This window comes from Alligator sinensis, unplaced genomic scaffold, assembly GCF_000455745.1.
Source record: "Alligator sinensis unplaced genomic scaffold, ASM45574v1 scaffold125_1, whole genome shotgun sequence".
NCBI lineage: Eukaryota > Metazoa > Chordata > Crocodylia > Alligatoridae > Alligator > Alligator sinensis.
The window spans coordinates 3761859-3785068 of record NW_005841893.1 but is presented as its reverse complement, the minus strand read 5'-3'; positions in this window follow the sequence as shown (position 1 = coordinate 3785068).

Sequence of the window (23210 nt, the reverse complement as noted above, 5' to 3'; positions counted from 1 at the left end):
CCCCCCCCCCATTTATTCATTTGAATCATTTCGGTTTGAGAAGAAATGTTTTGATTTACTAGGATTTTGACCCCTTACATACTAAACAGAAAACTGAAAACATTGGAAACAGTCATTCAGAAATTAATGGTTTCACGCAAGAAAACATCAATACAGGATCAAGTACTTTCAGAGATTACTATTAATGGACAGACGTATTGAAGTGGCTAGCAAAGGAGATGGTATAAATGAAATGTAATGTGTTCTACATTACACCAAAGATTAAGGTAGCTAGCTTATTTCTACCCCTTCCAAGTGTTATTATGGTTGAAGTCAGATGCAATGATAATCTAGACTCAGAAATCCTACTTGACTGGTTCTGTGAGGTCCTGCTCAAAACCAATGTATCATTCTTTCCTATTAGGTTTACATGGATAGAAAACTAGGGCTAGAAGGGACTTCAAAAGACCACCTAGTCCAACCCTCCATGCTCAAGGTGGTATAATTCCTATCTAAAACTTTTTTCTTTTTTAGGAACAAGGCACCACCTTCACAGAGACACAATAGCCAGGCATAATGCCTGAGACACAAAAATATACTCTTTAGCTTGCCACAGCTAAAGCAGGGAGATAAGGGTACTGTCAGTGTCTTGCCTCTGAAAGGACAGGAAGCAGTTTGTTAAAATATGCTCAAGAGATCCAAGAAAGAGGACCCTGTCTCCTGCTACGGGGGAAGGTAAAAACCCCAACAGTCCATGCTGATCTGTGGGGAAACAATTCCTTTCTGATCCCAAATGTGGGCCTGACTCTGAGTGGAGGTATAAGCCTCTCTAGCCAGAAACCTCTATGTATTTTTTTAAGCCCCAGCAAGAGCATCAGCACACCCCAGTCAAAATCCCCAATCTCGCTGTGGCCAACACCCCATGTTTCTAAGGAAGGCAAAAAAACAATCTAGACACTGACAACAACAAAAGGGAAAAAAATCTTTTCTGGTCCTATATGGTGACTTTCATACTCTGATAGGAGAGCAGAACTCTTTTTCCTATGATTCTATACTGTCCATAAACTTATTCCACCCCCTTCAATCTTCTTTCATAACTTTTTTCATCATGAAGCAGGTTGTGGCTTTATTTTCCTTCTGCTGAGCATGTTCCTATCCAATTTACACCTGCTCTGGGATGCAGAGGCCTTCTCATGGTCTCTGAGTGGTGGTCATGGAAGTCTCTTATGTGTATGTTTGTGGGGGGTATCTCCTGTGGGGGGATCTGGTGACCGTCTATAAACTCACTAGGGGGGACCAGAAGGGTTTGGGGGAGACCTTGTTTCCCCTAGCGCCCCCAGGGATAACAAGGAATAACGGCCACAAGTTGTTGGAGAATAGGTTTAGATCTGTAAGAACTACCTCACAGTTAGGGCGGCTAGGATCTGGAACCAACTTCCAAGGTAAGTGGTGCTGGCTCCTACCATGGGGGTCTTTAAGAAGAGGTTTGATGCCTACCTGGCTGGCATCATTTGAACCCAGTTTTCCTCCTGCCCAGGCAGGGGGTTGGACTTGAAGATCTACAAGGTCCCTTCCCACCCTACTTCTATGATGCTATGATTCTATGAATGCCCAACTATTCCTCTTTACTCCATGCTCTAGGCATTGTTCCTCCTAAATCAACCCTGAACAATGGTCTAACATCTTCTTCAAAGCTTCCAACAAGGAAGGCTCCGAAAAAGAATACTCGGTGGGTATTCTATTCCACTGACAAACTAACAGTAAAGAAGTTTTTCCAGTCTCAACCTACTTTGCTGCAGTTTGAAGTCACTGCTATGCATACAGCATTAGGCAGCTAGAGGGGAAAAGTTGTTCTCCTGCTTCTTTATGGCAACTCTTCAAATATTTGAATGGCTCCGCAGAGGGTTAAGACCTGCTGTCCAATTTGGGAGTTAGGTAAACAGACCTAGAATCTTCTGCCTTGAAATCAACATAGCAGCTTAGAGCCCGCCTTGTCATGGTGTCCCTATAGCTCTCTCACATAAGAATACAGAGATAAATGTTTTGTGCAAGTCACCACAAAAACACACCTGTAATGATATCAGCCCAGCCAGTTACCTCACAAAGTCTGCACTATGATATCAGTCCAGCTAACTCAAGGTGATAAACCTCATAGAAACATGTGTCTTCACATCTAAAAGTTTACTTATGAACTTCGGAGATCTGTTTTGTCTTGATTTTATCCCAGCTGAGAAAAGCTACTTAACCTGCAACCTCACACCTCTGCACTGATGCACTGATTTCTACTTTGCTTGGCCAAATTTCACGCTATCTTTAGGGATCAGAATGTGTGATCCCTCCTGGTATCACTCCAGTAAGGTCCAACCAGTTAAGTGCTAAGGTAAGGGAGAAAGAAGAAGCCCATTAAAATCCAGACAATGAATCAAAATGCAGATGAAAAAGAAAGGGGCAGGAACAATGAGAAATTAAACTTCCACTGTTTATTGACAGGTGGTATTGTTCAAATGGTGGCAGGCTCTTTGCATTTTGGGCAGTCATCGCTGGGAGGCTTTTGCTTTTTGGGGCGTCTTTGGGGGGGGGGGGGGGCAGGTGTCACAGAAGGCTTGTTCTGTCATGTCTTTGGAGAAGTGCCAGAAAGGAGAGGTCATGACAGTGCAGGAGAAGACCACTCAGGAGAACCAAAGTCATCGTCTCCTCCTTCTCGTCCTCCTCAGGAGATTAATGTCTGCTCCTCCTCCTTCTCCGAGAGTGCCCTCTGTGGTGTCTTCTGTGGCCATAACGGCCTCTTCTTCTTCTTCGATATCTACCCCCTCGATGGCCTCTTCGTCGCCTTCTGTGACGGCTCCTGCTGCGGCTCCTGTTGTGTCTGTATCTTGCCATTTCCTCACGAGGTCTTGATGTCTGTCAGCCTCTCAGCAGCTGGAGCACCTTGGTTGGTTTGGAGCAGCCACCCTGTCTGGTGGGAGATCTGAGACCTGCTGGCAGGTGGGGCCTTTTTATGGACTAGCTGCTGATTGTGACAGACTGGCTTTACCCATGTATGGAGGCCAAATAGGTCCCCTATGCAAGAAAACCATTGCCATAGATTGCCATATAAGGAAACTAGCAGATGCCTTGACCAAGTATGGTCCTGGAAGTCCACACTAAGGGACAACAGGCCCATGTAAGGGAGAATCATACATTTGGACTGTAAGCAGGATCCCTTTGCACTGTAAGCAGGATCCCTTTGTGGTAATGACTGTATAATGAAACACCAAGAAATTTTGACTGCAAGTGAGATCAGGGTCAGAACCTCTAATTAATGGAATACCATTTTAAATAAAAGACAATTCCCACAGCACTGGTAAGAATGGTAAACTTCCTTATGATTAGTTTATTATTGCCATGCACCTGCAGCACTTAGATGATTAGCTCAATGCTGTCCAGTTAGAAAACTGGCTTATTTCTCAAGTCTGAAAGGGAGGAAAATTTTTCTCCTTCTCTCAAAAATGTGCATTCTGATCACAATTGCATAAGGTAGTAGCATCATTTTGTGAAATATGGAGTGATATTGCTGGAATTGTATTTTAGGAACCATGGTTCTTTTCCTTTCTAAAGGTAAGATCATAAACAGCACAATAATTCTTGAGCATTCATGAATTCACAAAATGAAGGTAACCATATTTAGGACAGAAAAGAAGAGAGTGAGCTATGATTAGAATACCAGTCCTCTGGCAGTCAGTCTTCAGCTCAGACTGTACAGGTATTTCTCCCCAACATGCTGTAGTTGTGGGAACTACTTAAATTTGCTAGCAATGTCACAGTTATGGACTTTATTACAATATGTACTCATTAAGTTTCCTCCTACTCTCAAGAAAGTGGACATGCATTTCCAGTTGTCCTGAAATCTTCCCTGATGAACGTACAGATAGCTAAAACTGTAGGCAACTGTGATGCCTACAGAAATCAATCCCCACTCAGTCATAGATTTTAGAACCATAGGGTCAATGGTCTCTTCTCCAAAAGACTTCATGACTGAAGGAAACCTATTCCTGTCAAATAGTAAAAAAAGTTCTATGATTTCTTTGAACAATCTATTCCACTACCTCACTGTTATATAAGGTAGGATGTTTTTCCTGAGCTCTAACCTAGATCTGTTTTCTTGCAATATAAAACCATTGCTTCATGTCCTGGTCTATGCAGTGAGGGAGAATAGTTTTTGCCCCCTTCTTCATGGCAGCCTTTCAAATATTTGAAACCCACTATCATGTTTCCTTGAAAGTTCCTTTTTTCCCAGCTGGACATGTCAAGCTTGCTCAATCTGTTCTTGAATGGTTTGCTTTCCAACACCTTTATCATTTTTGTGGACAGTTTGCTAAAAACATTACCTCAGGGCTCAGGAGCCATCAGAAAGGCAAACAAAATGTTAGGGATTATTAAGAAGGGAATTGTAAACAAAAGGGAAAGTATCATTAACCCCCTTTCTAAATCTATGGTGCATATAAACCTTGAATACTGTGCCCAGTTCTGTTCCCCACACCTCAAAAAATGATATAGAAGAACTAGAGAAGGTCCAGAGAAGTAGAGAAGGGCAACAAGGATGATGAGTGGCATAGAGAGGCTTCCATATGAGGAGAAACTAAAACGGCTAGACTTACTCAGTTTAGAAAAAAGATGCCAGGGGTGGGGTTGGGGGGAGAAAGGGTATAATAAGGGTTTACAAAATACTAAGTAGTGAGGAGAAGGTAAATAGAGATTATCGTTTACTCTCTCTCAGAATACAAAACCAGGGGTCAAAAATTAAACTAGTAGATAGTAAGTTTAAAACTGACACAATGCAGTTCTTTTACACACAGCCTGTAATTAAAGTATGGAACTCATTGCCATCAGATGTTGTGGAAGCTGACAGTTTAGCCAGATTCAAAATGGGACAGGACAGATTCTTGGAGGAAAGGGGCATCAGTAGCTATTGAGCACAGGAGTCAGGGGCACAGCCTCTGAATTAGCATTTCTTAGACCTCAAATGCTGGAGGCTGCAAGTGGGAGAGGAACAGTGGGAAAAACCCTGATCATATATATTTCACTCTCCCTTTGAGCAGCCACTCTCTGCCACTGTGTGACACAGCAAGGCCATATGTCCAGGTTTTCCCGGACACGTCCTCTTTTTTGGACCCTTGTACTCCATCCAGGTGGGTTTTTAAAATATGACCAAATGTCTGTATTTTCACTTTAGCCTCTGCTTTTGCTCGGGGCTGAGGTCAGTGGGGAAGCTGATTGGCTGTCAGGAGATTATGTGCTCTCTGCAGGGGCCTGGCAGCTGGTGGAAGGTGGATGTGTGAGCAAGCTGCTTGGGCAGCAGGGCTGGGACAGGACAGGGGCTGTGGGTCAGAAGTGCAGAGCACTGGCAACACTGGGAGGCAGGGGGATGTGGGTCGGGAGCGAGGGCTGCATGGGGGAACAAGGGCCTACAGGTTGGGAATGAGGAGCACCAGCCAGCAGGGCTGGGAGGTGGGAAAGGGGCTGCAGGTTGGGAGTGAGGGGCACCGCTAGGGCTGGGAGGGGGGCAGGGGGCTGCAGGTCAGGAGTGAGGGGCACTAGCAAGGCAGAGGGGGCAGTAACTGCAGGCCAGGAGTGAGGGGCACTAGCAGCACTAAGCAGGGCTGGCAGGAGGGCAGGGGGCTATGGGTTGGGAATGAGGGACATGGGGGACGGGATGGGACAGGTGACTGTGGGTTGGGTGTGCAGGGCACTGACAGCACTAGGGGGCTGTGGGTCGGGAGTGAGGGGCACCAGCAAGGGGTGAGGGGCAGGGAGCTGCTGTTTGGGATTGAGGGGCACCAGCAGGGCTGAGGGGCAGGGCAGGGGGCTGTTGATCAGGAATGATGGGCACTGGCAGGACTGGAGGGAGGATTTGGGAGTGAGGGCCACTGGCAGGGCTGAGGTCAGTGCGTCCAGAGTGAGGGGCAGCAGCAGGGCTGGGGCTGGAGGGACTTGTCAGCGATGGGCAACAGAATGGGCAGGGGCAGGGCACTGGCATATCACTGTGCCCCCACCATCATATTCCCCTGCAGCCCCCCTCCCCCCCCATGTCAGGTGTCCTCTTTTTTGGACCTGGAAATATGGTAACCCTACATGACAGCATACTTAGCAAGATGGTCCTGTGGCCTGACCCAGTACCTGACACTTCTTATGTTCTTATGTGTATCACCTCATATTTGCCTGCATTGGACTTCATTCTGCTGTTCCTAGCACAACTTTCCAGTGTATCAAGATCTTTTTGAAACCCACTCTGCTCCTCCAAAGTATTTACAATCCTCCCCAGTTTTCTGACATCTGCAAAATTGACTAGAAAGCTCTCTATTCTAACATCCCAATCATTAGCAAACACTTAAACAGCTTTTGACAGCACAGGAGAGATCCCTATGGGACCCCGCTTAAAACTGGCCACCATTTTTACATGGATTTGTCTATAATCACCCTTTACCTGTGGTTACTGAACCAATTATATATCCACCTTAAAGCTGTTTTATCTAGCACACATTTCTCTGGCTTACTTATGAGAATGTCATCTAGAAGCATATGAACAACTTTCCTAAAGTCCAAGTATACTACACCTACACATTCCCTTCACCTACCCAACTAGTTACTTTATCAGAGAAGGAGGCCATGTTGGCTTGGTAAGATTTGTCTTAAACACATCCAGGCTGAGTGCTTCTGATGATACCTTTCCTTGTCCACATGTTTACAAACCAACCACTTCATAGTTTGCTTCAGTAACTTCTCAGATATTGAAATCAAATCATCAGTCTATAATTCCCCAGATCCTTCATGCCCCTTTTTGAAATATGGGCACTATGTTAGCCCTTTTCTTGCCCATCTCCTGTGACACTGTACATATTATTGCCAATGGCTTCAAAATCCCCTGAGCTAGTTTTTTCAGCATCCTGAAATGAATTTTGTCAGGCCCTGTGGATTTAAAATCATTTGAATTAATGAAAAGCTCTCTGACACTCTCTATGGTTATCATAACCCTCAATCTTTCCCTTTCTTTCTCTATATTATTTTTGTTAGTGATCTGGTTACAGTATTTTTTGTTCATTTGTTTGTCTTGTGAAGACTGAAGCAAAGCAGTTATCAAAAAACTCTGCCTTTGTGTCTTCTGTTATTATCATAGCCTGGCTGTTAAGCAGTTGGATGCAGTATTTCCTTGGTTTTTCTTTTGTATTCATCTAGGTATAGGGCCTCTTCCTGTTGTATTCAACTTTCCTCACTAAGTACAATTCCTTTCTTCATTGTCTTCCTTGACTTTTTTTCCCTTCAAGTTCTTGCTATTACTAGGTATGTTCCCTTAGTGACTTGCCCCTAATTTTGAGGCACCAAAGGGGCTCCCTGTGTAGCTAGACAGATCTAACTAACTTCCAAACTGTGTTGGATAGTTTATGTATCACAGTGTCTCATTCTCTGAATAAAAACAGGTTGAGGTACAACTCTTCTTTCCATGAGGGGTGGGGTAGGTGGAATGGAAAGGTTGTTCTCCAACCAAAAAGCCCCACAAACCAGACCTCCCACAGTTTCTTGGAAATATGTTTGTATTGCAACACAAGTACCTGGAACTCTCTTTGACAACAGTACATCCCAGGAGGAAGGAAGTTAGAGTCTGGGACTATGTTAACTATTTTTACAGTATCACCCATGAGCAGAAAAGCAACTGCAATGCCCCAGCCCAAGAACCCTCAAACACATATTAGAACTCCTACTGGCAACATGCAGCTGGCAAGAGTGGAAACTTTTCTCCAGAAATGTCATGGAATATATAAAACGTTAAGAAAGTTGATGGAATAAATTCCCTATCCAGTGTCACTTATAGCCAGTTCTCTCATGGCAGAATACAGAGATAAATGTCCTGGGCAGGTCAGCACAAAGACACTCCTGTAATGATATCAGCCCAGCCAGTTACTTTACAGTCTGTACTGTGACATCAATCCAGCTAACTCAAGGTGCTAAATCTCATAGAAACATATGTCTTTATATCTTAAAGTTTACTTATGAACTTCACAGACCTGTTTTATCTTCATTTTATCCCTACTTAGCCTGCAACCTCACACACACCTCTGCAGCGATGCACTGATTTCTACTTTGCTTGGCCAAATTCCATATTATGTTTAGGGATCAGACTCTGTCTTTGGAATCACAGAATGTGGTATCATCTAAGCAAATATGGTGACAAGAAGAAGGCAGTACTGCGAATTTGCTAATGAGTAGTGTGATCCCTTTTGGTATGAAAATGGAAGTGCTTTGCTTCCTGTAAGGTCCAACCAGTTAAGTGCTAAGGTAAGGGAGAAAGAAGAAGCCCATTAAAATCCAGACAATGAATCAAAATGCAGATGAAAAAGAAAGGGGCAGGAACAATGAGAAATTAAACTTCCACTGTTTATTGACAGGTGGTATTGTTCAAATGGTGGCAGGCTCTTTGCATTTTGGGCAGTCATCGCTGGGAGGGGGCAGGTGTCACAGAAGGCTTGTTCTGTCATGTCATTGGAGAAGTGGCAGAAAGGAGAGGTCATGACAGTGCAGGAGAAGACCACTCAGGAGAACCAAAGTCATCATCTCCTCCTCCTCGTCCTCCTCAGGAGATTAATGTCTGCTACTCCTCCTCCTCCTCCTTCTCCGAGAGTGCCCTCTGTGGTGTCTTCTGTGGCCATAACGGCCTCTTCTTCTTCGATATCTACCCCCTCGATGGCCTCTTTGTCGCCTTCTGTGACGGCTCCTGTTGCGGCTCCTGTTGTGTCTGTATCTTGCCATTTCCTCACGAGGTCTTGATGTCTGTCAGCCTCTCAGCAGCTGGAGCACCTTGGTTGGTTTGGAGCAGCCACCCTGTCTGGTGGGAGATCTGAGACCTGCTGGCAGGTGGGGCCTTTTTATGGACTAGCTGCTGATTGTGACAGACTGGCTTTACCCATGTATGGAGGCCAAATAGGTCCCCTATGCAAGAAAACCATTGCCATAGATTGCCATATAAGGAAACTAGCAGATGCCTTGACCAAGTATGGTCCTGGAAGTCCACACTAAGGGACAACAGGCCCATATAAGGGCAAAGTCATACATTTGGACTATATGCATTGTGAGATGGATCCCTCACTTACAGTCAAGAAATTTTGGCTGCAAGTAAGCTCAGAGTCAGAACCCCCAAATAATGGATGATGCTTTTTAATTAAAGACAATGCCCACAGCATGGTAAAACTGTTATGAGGAGTTTATTATTGTAATGCACCTGTAGCACTTGGATGATTAGCTCAGTGCTGTCCAGTTAGAAAATTGGCTTATTTCTCGAATCTGAAAGGGAGGAAAATCTTTTCTTTCCTTGAAAGTGTGCGTTCTGATCACAATTGTGTAAGCAAGGTAGTAGCATCATTTTCTGAAATAGGTAGTGATATTGCTGGAACTGTATGTTATGAACTACATTTTTTCCCTTTTAAAGGCAAGATCAAAACCAACAACAGAACACATTAATGCTGGTCTGAAATAGCCCATATTTTAACTCTCCAGCATTAATGAATGTACAAAATGAAGGCAACCTAATATAGGTCAGACTCGGGATATCTCTACGTGCATTTTTCTGTAAAGTAGACTAATTAGTCTATAGTAAAGTGATATTTTCCACAGTAAAGTGTCACTGTCTACACGTACACTGGTACTAGGGCATAGAAAATTAATTAACTCCACTGAAAGGTAGTACTGTCAAGAGCAGTACTGTCTATCAGCAGAGTAAGTAACTGCACTGAAATGCATGTGTAGATGGTGACATGGGCTGGCTGTGGCTCAAAGATACAATAGTACGGGGACTGCCTGCTGCCTAGCCACATGTCTCCACAGATTCTGTACCCTCATACCCCTCCCAACCCCTCTGCCACCCCATGACACCACCTGGAGCCCATGACTGAACCCTTGTGCCCTCTGCCAGACTGGGACTACTCCACCCAAGCTCAAATAGCTGCTGTCCTGGGTGCGTGTACAGATGTTGCATGTGGAAGCATTTTTCTCCAGTGCAAATTGTTCTCGAGTTTATTGCATCACATTAACTGCATGTGTAAATGAACCCACAGAGAAGGAGGAAGTGAGCTGAAGTCAGAATCCCAGTCTTGTGTTTCTCCCTTTTTGGCCCATTTGATTGAGGTACTCTTCCCCTACATGTTGTACCTCTAGGACCTGCTTACATTAGAAATCAATGAAACAATTTATTAAAGTATTTAGTCATTAACCTTCATATGAACCTCAGACAGGTGGACATGAATCTCCAGGTGTCTTGAAACATTCCTTGCTGATCTGGCAAGTAGATAAGACTTTGGGCAACAGGTATGTATGTCTGCAAGGCCAACATAAAAATCAAACTCCAGGTCACTAGTACATCTAATTCACTTCTAAACTGCTTTGGAGAATTTATGTTTTACATTGTACTCTTCAGTGGACAAAAACTGATGAAGTGAAAATTTCTCAGCCTAGAGGAGAAGGGGTGGGAGGAATGTAGAGTTTGATCTCCAATCAAAAAAGCCCCCCAAATCCAGCAGATCCCCTGGGATCTTCAGGAAGCAACAATGATGTGCCTGGAGGACCTGAACCCCTGATGTGTCTCTAGATCTCTCTCAGTTCCCTGGGTGCATGATTCCATTGGAACAACAGTACCTGGGACTTCCTTTGATGTAAGTACCTCCATGGGTAGATGCAGGATTTTGAAAAGAGGGGTTTGGTGGTGTGGTCTATCTTCACCTATAACACAACACAGACTTTTCTTCAGTTAAAGAGAAACTAAAAGATTTATTATCATGTTTAGGGCTAAGTGCTATATTATTCAGTTTAAGGTCAATGGAAAAAACAAATATAACTTTATTGGAAGGTGTACTAATTTGCGAGCTTATATATTAAGTCTAAAAAACACAACAAATTAGGCAACAATAATCCAAAATATTGATTTATCAGTCTTGTAGTCATTCTGGCTGTCAGTACACATGCTCAGGGGTGGGGTGTTTTAATTAGAGCAGTTCCCCCATGCATTTTAAAATGGGATGCTTTATCTAAAGCTCATTCAGTGAGGTTTAGCTAAAGCACCCCCACAACCATTTTAAAACGTGTGGGGGCTTAATACATGAGATGGTGAGGTGATACTGAAGCATTCTAATTACAAAGCTAACGAGAGAGCACACACATAAGCAGCCTATAGTTAAATGTACATCTCTTACTCAGATTCAAAAAACAAATCTAGATTTCTTAAGCATCTTGACAGTGCATCCAACACTGTTAGTCATATCCACACCTGATGTTCACTTGAGTTAATTTTACCACACCTGAGTTAACATTTTAAACTAGAACTGAAAGGAGTCTGCAAGACTGTGATATCAAAGAGAGTTATTACCAGGAATAGTTTATAGACAGCAAAATTGCAGAAGAAAGGATGACTTAAATAACGGACCATCAAATCGATTAAAAAAGGGGAGAGGTTCATTAACACCGGTGGAGTAAAGAGGGATTAGAATGAATCAGGTACATTATAATGAGCAATTAACTCAAGTGACTCCCTCAGCACTGCCTGAAGAAAAGCTGCTCCCTTTCCAGGGCAGTTGGTTTTAAAGTTTGGGTGGAGCAGGAATCAAAGGGAGATGGAGTCTAGGGCTATGGTAAATGACTTAAGAGTAGTGCTGTAAAATTCATTAGTCCAGCATTAGTGCTGGATGAGTAGTGTGGGGTGAGTGCCAGGCTGGATGAGTCATGCTAGCCCATCTACAGATTGGATCTGAAGCAAGGACCTGCCCAGTGGGCCTGAAGTTTGTTGGCAAGGCTAGCATTGGCAGCATTAATTGCCACAACTCCCGGCAGCCACTGCTCATCCTGCCATCACATTTCTGTCATGCGGGCAGCCCTGCAGAAATGTGGCAGTGAGACTAGCAACAGCTGCTGCAGTTTCGGGAGCTGCAGCAATTAAGGTTGTTGCTCCTTCACCAAATTTTCAACAATGTGGGCCAGAAGACACAGCTCTGTGGGCCAGATCAAACCCACAGACCATATTTTTGACACCCCTATTTTAGAGTATGCCCCATGAACAGAGAAACGACCGTGTGTGCTTCCACTAATGCACTGCCACACCAACCTTCACATGTATTAGAACACCTAAATACAAACATGCTTTTCAATAGAGGAACTTTTTGTTCTCTCCAGAAAGTTCACAGAATTGATAAAAGGTCAAGAAAAAGTTCATGGAATTAACGCTCTGTCTGTCAAGAACTATTTTCCTCCTCCTGCTTTTGTATAGCATGCAGTGAGATGTTTCCAAAATCTACAGAGAGCATCAAACCAGAAAAACATTCCAGTACTGTAATGTAAAGTTTAATGAGAGCCTCTGTTGCTGTAGCAGGTGGCTTGTCAGCTTTTGGACACATTGATTCTAAATTTCTTCTATGCTTCAGTCCAAACAACAGAGATGTCAATTCCAGCTGACATAAACGCCCTTTTGATATGTTGAAAATCAGTGAAACAAGAACTTTCAGAAAAGGTAGAAGAATCAAGATCCTATACATTTCTCTCTATTCAGAATCCCTTTACTGAACCAGAAATCTCTTAGAAACCAGCCTGCCATGGTAGTAGTGCTCAACCCAGGGAACTAAAGTGGGCCATGAACTGCACAAGCCCTGGGCTGGGTTTCAACACACAGGCTGCACATGTGACAGCTCTTACTGAAATTTAAGTCTTAAGATCCTATCTGCCTATTGAACTACTGACTTCACAGAGATCTAAAAACTGTTATCAGTGCAGTAGGTTTGAGTGCTTAGGTAAGTATGCCCAGAGGCTTCTGCCTTGAAATCAACCAAGCAAGCTAGATTGGCCCTCCTGAGCCCCTGGCATTAATGCAATTTTTTCTTTTGCATTAGAACCAGCTGAGTCAGTCAGTCACCCACCTCACAGACCTCTCTGTTATGATATCAGCCCTGGTAATTATCTCACAAAGGCCCATACTTAAATATCTCACTGGCTAACTATGGGGGCTGACCTCATAGACACTTTTGTGTGTAGCAGACTTACCTCTTGAGCTCCGGATGAGTTCTGGGTTTGAGATTCTGCAATTCCGATTGGCGGAGCCTGTCCACCAATCAGAAGCAAGCCAGGGAAAGCAAGGCCACGCCCTTTCCCAGAAAGGAGGGGCAAGGAGCAGTTTGGACCTGGTTCGAGACTGTGCCCCGCCAGGTCTGGAGAACTTTGTGGGTGGAGCCCCTGAAGCATATAAAAGGGAAATGTGCTGGGCACACTGGGAAAGAGACACAATGAGGGACAGCGAGGAGAGAAGAGCTCTGGAGACAACTTTGGGACTCCACCTGAGCCTGTGAATTCGGGAAGTGACTGGGTAGTCGGTGTGTGGCCCAGCGCACAGAGAGCCAACCCTGGGAGCAGCTTGAGGCTGCTCGGGCCCCACACAGTGCGTGGGTCATGCACAGAGAGTTGGCCCTGGGAGCAGCTCGAGGCTGCTCAAATTAGCTCTGGCTTTAGGTCGAGTAACCAGAGCCCCGCAGTGTGGCTCTGCATTAAACTAAAAGAGCCCCGGTGCCACAAGCAGGGAAAGGGAAGAACCCCTGGTGGGAGGCCGGGGAAACAGAGCCAGCAAGGGCTTGGCTCCCATGAGAGTGCCCTGGGTGTCCCGTGCGGGGCACTGGACCATCAAGAGGAGCTGGAGGCGCTGCTGGAGAGAGGCCCTTGCAGGACCAGCCACCAAGGGATGAGCCTTGGCTGCTTCAGAGCAGGAGCATGGCTCGCTGGGGAAGTGGGTCTCGCAGGAGAGGTAGGCTTGGGAGGGGAGGGTCTGCAGCCTCCACCCTCCTCCAATGCAGGAGGGGCATGTCCACATCCTGGGGCCCTAAAGGGGAGGGGCTCCAGGGAACACCCCAGGAGGTGCTGAGTGCACTCCTTATTTTGTGATTGATGTTGTTTTGTATTGAAGAGATTAATATAGTTATGGGTACTCATTATGGGAGTTTATATGGGTTTATCTGTCTTTAGTGTCTGTATGTATTTTTTGCCTATTATCGGAATATACCTGCATTGTTGCCTATATATATCTATGGTATTGCTACCTCAACTTACCTGGGTTATTTAAGTTGATCCCTATATGTGTTTATTGTGTTGATGCCTTGACTTACCTGTTCCAATGTGTTCTGCCTGTTTTGTGCAGGGGGGGTTAATTATTGTATACGTTGAGAGTCACCCGGTTTATGCTTTTGTAGTTCCTAGAAGTGGTATTATATGTTGATTGCAGGTTATGATATGCGGTGTCACATGTTAATTTTACGGTAAATATTATATTTAATGTTCCTTATTTATATGTATTTATTGTAGCAATAAATTTATATATAGTTAATCACTTGGTCTCGGTCTGGCTGTGTAGAGAGGAGAGGGAACTGCTGCCAGGTGTCAGGCTCCTCTGTCAGTACCCTGCCTGACCACCATCTCTTCCATTGTAGAACAGGGCACACCCCCTGGGTGTACCCAGGCTACATGTGTTTTCACATGAGCTGAGCAAGACAGAAGTGTTTAGTTACTATCTTCACAAAGCTCTTTCCCCAGATATCATCACAGCTAAGTAAAGCTATTTACCTAGTCACCTCATACAGGCCCTTGTGGTGATCTCACTCAATTGCTTTTACTTCAAAGTGATTTTAATCTTTTTTCCATTCCAAAGGACACTGGCCAATTTCTAAACTAATGCACATTTAGGGATCAGGCTCTGCCCCAGGCATGATACAGTGTGGCATCATCTAAGGTCACAGGCACAAGGCAGTGTTGTAATTTGATAAAAGGGAGCTACTGTCTGCATCTTGCTGTGCTTGTAATTGGGTCCAACCTCTATGTGCTGGGGTAAGGGGTTACACTTGGGTCTCTCTTTATGCGAGGGTTGCATTCCAAAACAACCTTGCATAAAGTGAATTCGCATAAAGTGAATCAATTATGACATGTAATTAATAGGGATATGTACCAGCCTCATTCTACTGCCCCCCCTCAAACCATGAAAATGCAAACAGTAATCAAGCAATACAATAACTGCTGCATGGAGAGGCTGCGAGTGCCACACTGCAAGCGGCAGCATGCGCAGGGGGTGCGTTGCTAGGGCAGTGAGGAGAGGGCTGCAGAGTCACCCAGAGGAGGGAAGCAGGGTGGTAGGGAATGCTGGCTGCTCCCCAATCCTGGCTCCACCCTGCTTCCCTTCCCCAGGTGCCTCTCCAGCCCTGCAGGCGTGACCCAGCAGGGCTGGGAACAGCAGATCTACGCAGAGAAGGTGCTTGCCCTGTGCTGCAAGCAGTGGCACACACAGCAGGCGCATCACCAAGACAGAGTGGGGTGAGCACCTTCTCCGCATGGCCCCACTGTTCCCTGCTTCCCTGCCCCTGAGCCGGTGCCCATGACCAGGTGCAGCAGGGAGCTTGTAGCCTCTCTGTGCAGCCTTGCTGTTACTAGTTGTGCCCACCGGGCTGGAGAGGCACCCGAGGCAGGGAAGCAGGGTGGCAGAGAATGGCGGCTGCTTGTCCTATGCTACCCTGGGGACGCACCTCCTGTGTCTGCTGCTCTTTAAGGGATGCAGCCCCACGCCACAGGAAACAAGTGGCCAGGGCAGCGGGGTGAAGGGCACTGGGACCTGGCAGGGACAGGAGCCGAGCCAGGCTCAGGATCAGGGCCAGAGCCCCCTGCACCCATGCGTCCACCTTTCCCCTTTTAAGTGTGCATGGCAGTGGGGAGCCGGCTGTCCCCTGATGAGCCACTGGAGGCTCCATCCTGCTCCCCACTGTGGCCCTGCAGCTGCATGCTGCTGCCCCAGGCCCCAGGCATCCCCAGCTGGATAGCAGCCCCAGCTCTGCCCAGCTCCCTCCCTACAGGGGCCTCAATCCTCACCTTCCTCCCCCACATACCTGCTGGAGCTGCCCTCGAGACTACTTGGGGACACGTGCATGTAGTGTACATGCACATGGTGCCCACAGTCTCACTACCGTCCTTCTGCTTCCTCCCAGCTCCCTGCAGGCTGGAACTCTGCCAGCCTGCAGGGAGCTCATTGCTGGCTGACTTCACATTACAGCGGATTTTTCTTACATAAAGTGAATTTCTGGTATAAATAAGGTCATTGCATATAAGTGAATTCACACAAAATGAATTCACATAAAGAAAGACCCAAGTGTAGTACCAACCTGTCAAAATAACCAGATAAAAAATCAAAATGGAGGTGAAATCAAAGAGACAGTAATGACTGGTAGTGACATTTCAAATCTTTAGTGATACTAAAACACTTAAAGAATAAAGCATTGTTCCAATGGTAGCAGGTTTCTTGCATCATGGGGGGTCATCGCTGAGGGTTGTCACAGAAGGCATTAGGTGAGCAACTCAGGGAAAAAATGGAGCTACCTTGTGACAGACCCAACCGGAAATTAGATATACATGATGGCCTGCTTAGGTTTTTTTCTTTTTGAGGGGGGATGGGTGCTGGTAAAAGCACTTAACTCAACAGAACCAACCACATTTCCTGTGTGATCATAAGTGATTCATTTATAGTTTGATTTTCAAAGTGATCTCCATGTCTCAGTTCCCCTTCAGTGAAATGGGGATAACGGTATTTTTTTTCACTCCACAGAGTTTTTGCAGACACAGATACCGTGGTCATGGCTATAACACAAACACTGACGGACATAGAAAGGTTTAGAAATGTTGATAAATATGAACTAGAAGTGTTGTTGTATTGATGACTTACATCCAGCAGAACTTAAATTATGATACTTAAGGTATATGCTACTTAGAAGTGTACTTTCTAGTTTCTCTCCTGGTAACCTTCATCTTTCACCACAAAGCAGGTGAAAAGTTGGTATATGATATAAATGCTTTTTTTTCACAAAGTATTGGGCTAGGATTTGTATTATCTTGATTTGTGAGGTTAACTCAGAGGTGATTTTCCTGTCTTTAATGACTGCAATTAAATGCTCTGACCCTCTGCTCTCTGACAGCTGTTTTCTACTACTCTAGCAGCTCAGATCAGTCATGTGGGGACTGCCCTACTGTGGAGTGATATAAATATTTTCAGATTTTAAAAAAGAGATTAAAACTACATCATCAGAGTTGCTCAGATGCATTAAACAACAAGATATTATCTGACAGAAGAAAGAGGCAATAAATCACAAGTTATATCACAGGAAAGAATATTAGCTTTATAGTGGGGAAATTTTAGTTTGAGGTATGATTTTCTTTGCCAATAAAGCATCTGTAGCCATTGCAACTTAAATTTAAAACATAACTGGTCAAGAAACTCATCCAGTTGTACCGAGGACTACCCTTTCCATTAGATCTTAGACAATAACATATTGCTAATCTGGAGTTAGATTCAAGATCATGTATTAGTCATTTGGGAGATAAAAAAAATCCTTACAAATGTATTGTAGGTGTCAAAAGACAATCCAGTTCAGAGTTAAGACTAAAATTTTGTTATATTAATATAGTGATAGTATTAATTTAGTGAGAGTCACCATGGATCATGATAGAAGAACTTCCTTCCTAAACCCAGACAATTAGTTGGCTGATGTCCTGTACTATGAAGGCTGACAACCATTATACTTTTTATCCTAATGAGAGTAACTGCTGTTATTATGTATGTAGGCTCCCGTTCAAGACGTCACTTAAACTAATCTGAGAATATTACTGAAGCAAATAGTTGTGTTAGATTTAAAAAGTGATTAGCTCTTTATGGATGTTATACAGGAAAGTATTCAAGTTCAGAAGAGCATTTAAACATAGATAATCCAGAGAACACAGCCTTTCAGATATGAGTCTGTACTACTCTTCCAGGAACATGCCTGATGGCCAGCAAACTTTGGAAATCTGATGAGACCAATTGACATAACAGACTTTGGTGGGCAGTTACAGTGAAGATAGACAACACTAGGATCCTAGTCAAACTTGCAGGAGACCAGATATAACCCTGTTTTTTGCCTCCCCTTGTTTCCTTTGTGAAGTACAGCTTGGTCACATCCTCAGACACCTTGACATTTTCAGAAATGGTAACTCAGATAATAAGGAATCTGCTATAGCATCATCCCATCACCCTTTCAAAAATGCAAAGAGGTCACCATGAAGATAATATTCAGTGTGTTAATTTTGACATGTAATAAATCTACTGATCTGCCTTGAAAGCCTGATTAAAAGCAAAGGAAAAAAATGCAAATGAAATAATCCGGGAGATAAAAGTTCAAGGCATTTTTGGAGAAAAAGGATATTTGGTCATCAAAGTCAAGTTTTACCTTCCATGTCTCAGCATTTCCTGGAATCTAGCACCTAGATATATTTGTTTTACAAATTATCTCGGCTTTAATAACTTTGCCCTGTAAGTTTTTCTACAGTTTTCTTATTTTGTCCCTGACAAAGTAATTTCTCATATCTACTCTGATGTTTGTGCCTTCATTTTTATAATGGCATTATAGTCTCTTTCTGCAACCATCTGTGTGCCAGGCTGAAATAGCATCTAATTGAACAAATTTGTACCAGTATATGTTTGTTTATGCTTTTTCCTATTAATCTCTTGCTTTTTCCTTCTTTTGTGATTTTTTATATATATTTGAAAATATTTTATTTTTTTTCACTCGAGTTTCAAAGTTCATCATTTCAGTTTGAAGCAAATCCAGTCCTTACTACAGTGGCTTTTATGTTTTAAGGTAATACAATTTTAACCCCTTCAAGAAAGAATAAAAATTTGAAGGAAATCTTTATCAGCTTATATAATTACTTTAGTCTTTTGCCTGACTGTACAGTTCTATAGTGTTATTTCTTTGTTGGCCTTTCAGCTGCTTTTCTACAGTCTGAATACTCACAGAAAGGCAATCCAATCCACTTTCATAAACTCATCAGCTTTTTCTTTAAAGACAGGCACAAGAAGTCTTATTCTTTTCTGATTTTTGCTCGTTTTATCTTCAAGGGACATTTATTGTATGTTCTTTAGAGTCAGAGTTAAAATACAGTGTGTGAATAGACTTCCATTTTTGTAAGTCTCCCTCAGATGACTTTTTATCCAAATCTGAAAAACTGTAAATGGTCAATTAACTGAGGTCGAGGTCAAAGACGTCTCTTCTAATATAATTAAAAACTATACATGGGGCTTCATTGAGCAATATTCTGAGGCAGGGTGAGTGTTATTTAGAGTTGCTTGCTGATTATCTTTTCTTAATCAATGAACACTAACAGATTGGGCTTTTTACTTTCTCTTTATCCACGAAAGTCACAAGAACATGTTTCTAGTTGTGTCATAATTCATGTTAATTTTGCATTTTAGATTATGTGCTAACCTAGAACTGGAAGAATTCAGTGTAATAATAAAGGGAGCATCTACATGTGCAATTAATGCACCTGCATTTTCTGTGCAGAAAATTCAGGCTCATTAATGTGCTCCCAGGTGCACATCTACATGTGTCCCCCCATCATGAGCACATTGTGCCTGACAGGAGAAACCCAGTCCCGGGCTGCTTCTGCCCTGCTCTGCCCCCCTACTGCCCCCTGGGAACTGTCAGGGGCATGGGGGCCAGTCCTGGTCTGTCAGGCAGAGAGACCTGTGCTGGCTGCAGGGACAGCTGTCTCCCCAGCATGTGGGGATCAGGACAGGGCCATATGGGGATCCTAACCCCCCCAGGGCTGGGACAAGCTGCCCCTGCAGCTGGCACAGCTCTGCTGGCCAGGTGGGAATCAGGACCCATCCCAATCCCCATGTGCTAGGGAGACATCTTCCCCTACAGCCGGCACAGCTCCCCCCACACTGAGACTTAGCTAGGCAGCAGCAGGAGCATATTGCTCCCAGTCAGTATCTACAAGTGAGCTACAGTGCATTAATGAATGCACCATTTATCTAGTACCTGTATGTGTTGGTACTAGCAAATGGTGCATTTCACTAATTTAATGTGTAGTAAGTTCTGTGTGTGTGTTTTGCCTCTCAGCATATTTCTGCAGTGCCTATCACCATGGCCCTGATCTGAATTGGGGCCTTTAGCACTACTGTAATATAAATAATAATTTGCATTTATATTGATTTGAAGCACTTGGTACCATTACTTAATTAAGCCTATAAGGCAGGTCAAATATTAAAATAGACTTGCTGAAATATTTAAGTACTTTTACTGGCAGATACAGTATCAGTTACTTCCTCATGCCTGGTAGCAATGGGTACTCTGAAAATTAAGGGGCCCCTAATAATATGCATTGATAGGAAATACTGTATTTACTTAAATAAATAACCCTGATTATAAGATGCCCCTCCCACTAATTAGATTATATATATGAAAAAAATAAAATAGTTTCTTAGGAGTAGACCCTCTGAGTAGGGCAGTGGGTGGGGGTACAGAGATGGGTGTGCGGGCATGTGGGTGTGTGGTACGAACTGTGTAATTGGTTTTTTAGTGTGCTTTGAGCTGCTAAGTGAACCACAGGGGCCACTTGGCAGTATTGGAGGTGGATATATATATATATATTGCAAAAAAAAAAATCTTACCTGGAGAGTCCTCCCTAGCTTGCTCCTGCAGCCATAAGACTATGGCTGAGGGCAAGCAAAACTCGGGGGCATCCGAACCCCAAGCCTCCAGGCGTGGACCTGTATATAGGATGCCTGCCAAAGGATATGAAAGCATTTGAAGTCCCGGGAGGGGATGGAGGATGTTTGCCAGCAGTAGGGGCCACATATCGTTCTTGAATGGCTCATGGATTTGGAATTGATTTGGCTGATTTGACTTAGAACAAAAAAAAATTCCTTAAAAAAAAAAAAAATCCCATATTTACCTGGCTACAGGAGCAAGCTAGGGAGGAGTCTCCAATTTCCATGAGCCAAGATCTTTCCACTGGAAGCTGGCCAGTGGGAAGCCGACTGTGAGGCTCTTGTAGGGAGTCCTGTCTCCAACTAGACAAAGGTGCAACCCAAGTGAAACACGGGGACATCTGAACCCCAACCCTCTGGGCTTGCGCTTGCATACAGGATGCCTGCCAAAGGATTTGGAAGTATCTGAAGTCCCAGACTGGGGTGGAGGGTAGTTGTCAATAGCAGGGCCACATATGGTTCTTGAATGATTCAAGTGGATCTGATCTGGCTAATTTGACCTGGGACACAAAAAAAATTCTTTAAAAAAATTAAAATGTCATACTTACCTGGCAGGGGAAATACCGTGACCAAAATGGTGGCAGAGGAAATACCCTGACCAAGGTAATGCAAGTAAAATAGCACTGTGGAAGGTGCACCCTTGTCTGGTTGTGGACAGGACTTTCTATGAGAGCCTCATAGTTAGTTTCCCACTGACCAGTTTCCAGTGGGAGGATCTTGTCTACACGCTGACTTTATGGAAATGGGAGATTCCTCCCTAGCTTGCCCCTGTGGCCTTAAGGCTAAGGACAAATGAAACTTGGGGGCATCTGAACCCCAAGACTCTGGGCTTGGGCCTGCACATAGTATGCCTGCTAAAAGATTTAGAAATATCTGAAGCCCCAGGCTGAAAAGTTTGGGGTGGAGGATACTTGCTGGTAGTAGGGCCACATATGGTTCTTGAACGATTCATAGGATTTAGAACTGATCTGGATGATTTGGCTAATTTGACCGGGGACATGAAAAATTTTCCTTAAAAAAAATGTCAGCCTTACCTGGCAGGGTAACACCATGACCACAAAGATGGCAGGGGGTGGTGCCTTGACCAAGTAGGTTCCTTACAAATGGCTTTGTGTAATGGAGTGTGCACCCTTGTCTGCTTGTGGACAGGACTTCCTATGAGGGCCTCATAGTTAGCTTCCCACTGGCCAGCTTCCAGTGGGAGAATCTCAGCTACATGATGACTTTATGGAATTGGGAGACTCCTCCCTAGCTTGCTCCTGTGGCCATATGGCTGATGGCAAGCAAAACTTGGAGGCATACAAACTCCAAGTCTCTGGGCTTGAGCCTGCATGTAGGATGCCTGCTAAAAAATTTGGAAGTATCTGATGCCCCAGGCTGGGATGGAGGATACTTGCCAGTAGCAGGGCCACATATGGTTCCTGGATGATTCAAATAGATTTGGATCTGATCTGGCTAATGTGACCTGGGTCATGAAAAATTTTCCTTAAAAAAACCCCAAACCTCAGCCTTTTGGCTAAGATCAAAAACACCTGCCTGTTTTTTTTAAGGGCCATAAAAAAAGTTCCTATCCTCATGTAATATAGCAATTTTGGCACCAAGGGGAGGGTTATCGGGCTTGCTTTAGCCTTTCTGGTGCCAGGCTGGTATTGCAGTATAGGAGTACCTCCAGGCCTGGTGCCTGGTCTGTGCTGGGGGAACACCTGCCCTTTTTTTTTTTTTTTTTTTTAAGGGTCAAGAAAAAAGGGTTCTCAGCAGCATGTTTGCTCAATGTCGGCCATGTGTTTTATAATCATTCTCAGTGCTGGCTACATTTAATCCACTTCATAGTTGGTTTTCATTGCTGAGCAAATGCTGCTTTTTGCAACAGTTTAATGATAGACAATGTTTTTAGTGAGATTCCCTTGTATGTGATTATAAGACAATGGGCTTTCCCCCCCACCTCCCCATGCTAATTGGAGGGAAAACTCTGTCTTGTATTTGAATAAATATGCTATGTGAGCTCATCAGGCATGAAAATAAAGCATTGCATAAAAGATTTATATGCTAAATGATCATTATTATTCATTGGCGTGATGCATAATGTGAAGACTTTGAACACAATGCAGTGCTTCAGCTCCTTGCACAAGACTTAAGCAGAGCATGGTGCCCTGTGCTCAGCAGATGAGTGAATTTCCACCTTTAAATGTGTGGTATGATTTCCCTTATTTTCTCATCACCTTGAGAATGCTTGGAGGTGCACCAAAGCCTTGGCACACCTTGCTGTCTCCTTGAGGCATTTTGACAACAAGTGCGCTTGACACAAAAGGAACCAGTCACATGCTAGAATTGCATCAAGGATATGGCAAGGTGTGCCAAAGATATAGTGTCCCTCAGGACAAGCTATCCCAGTACAGAGACCCATCCAGTGCTCCTTGTATCTCATAAGACCCATATGAAGGTGTTTCTTTTGGGTCAAATAAAGTAAAAGACCTCAAGCAAAGCACCTGCACTGTGGTATAAGAATTTAAGAGAAGCTATGGATCTCTACTCTCATGCAACTGTGAAATTTGGCAGAGTCAGAAATAAGAAAGTATCTATTCTGAGCCTTATCCACATGCCTCAGTGACAAATATAC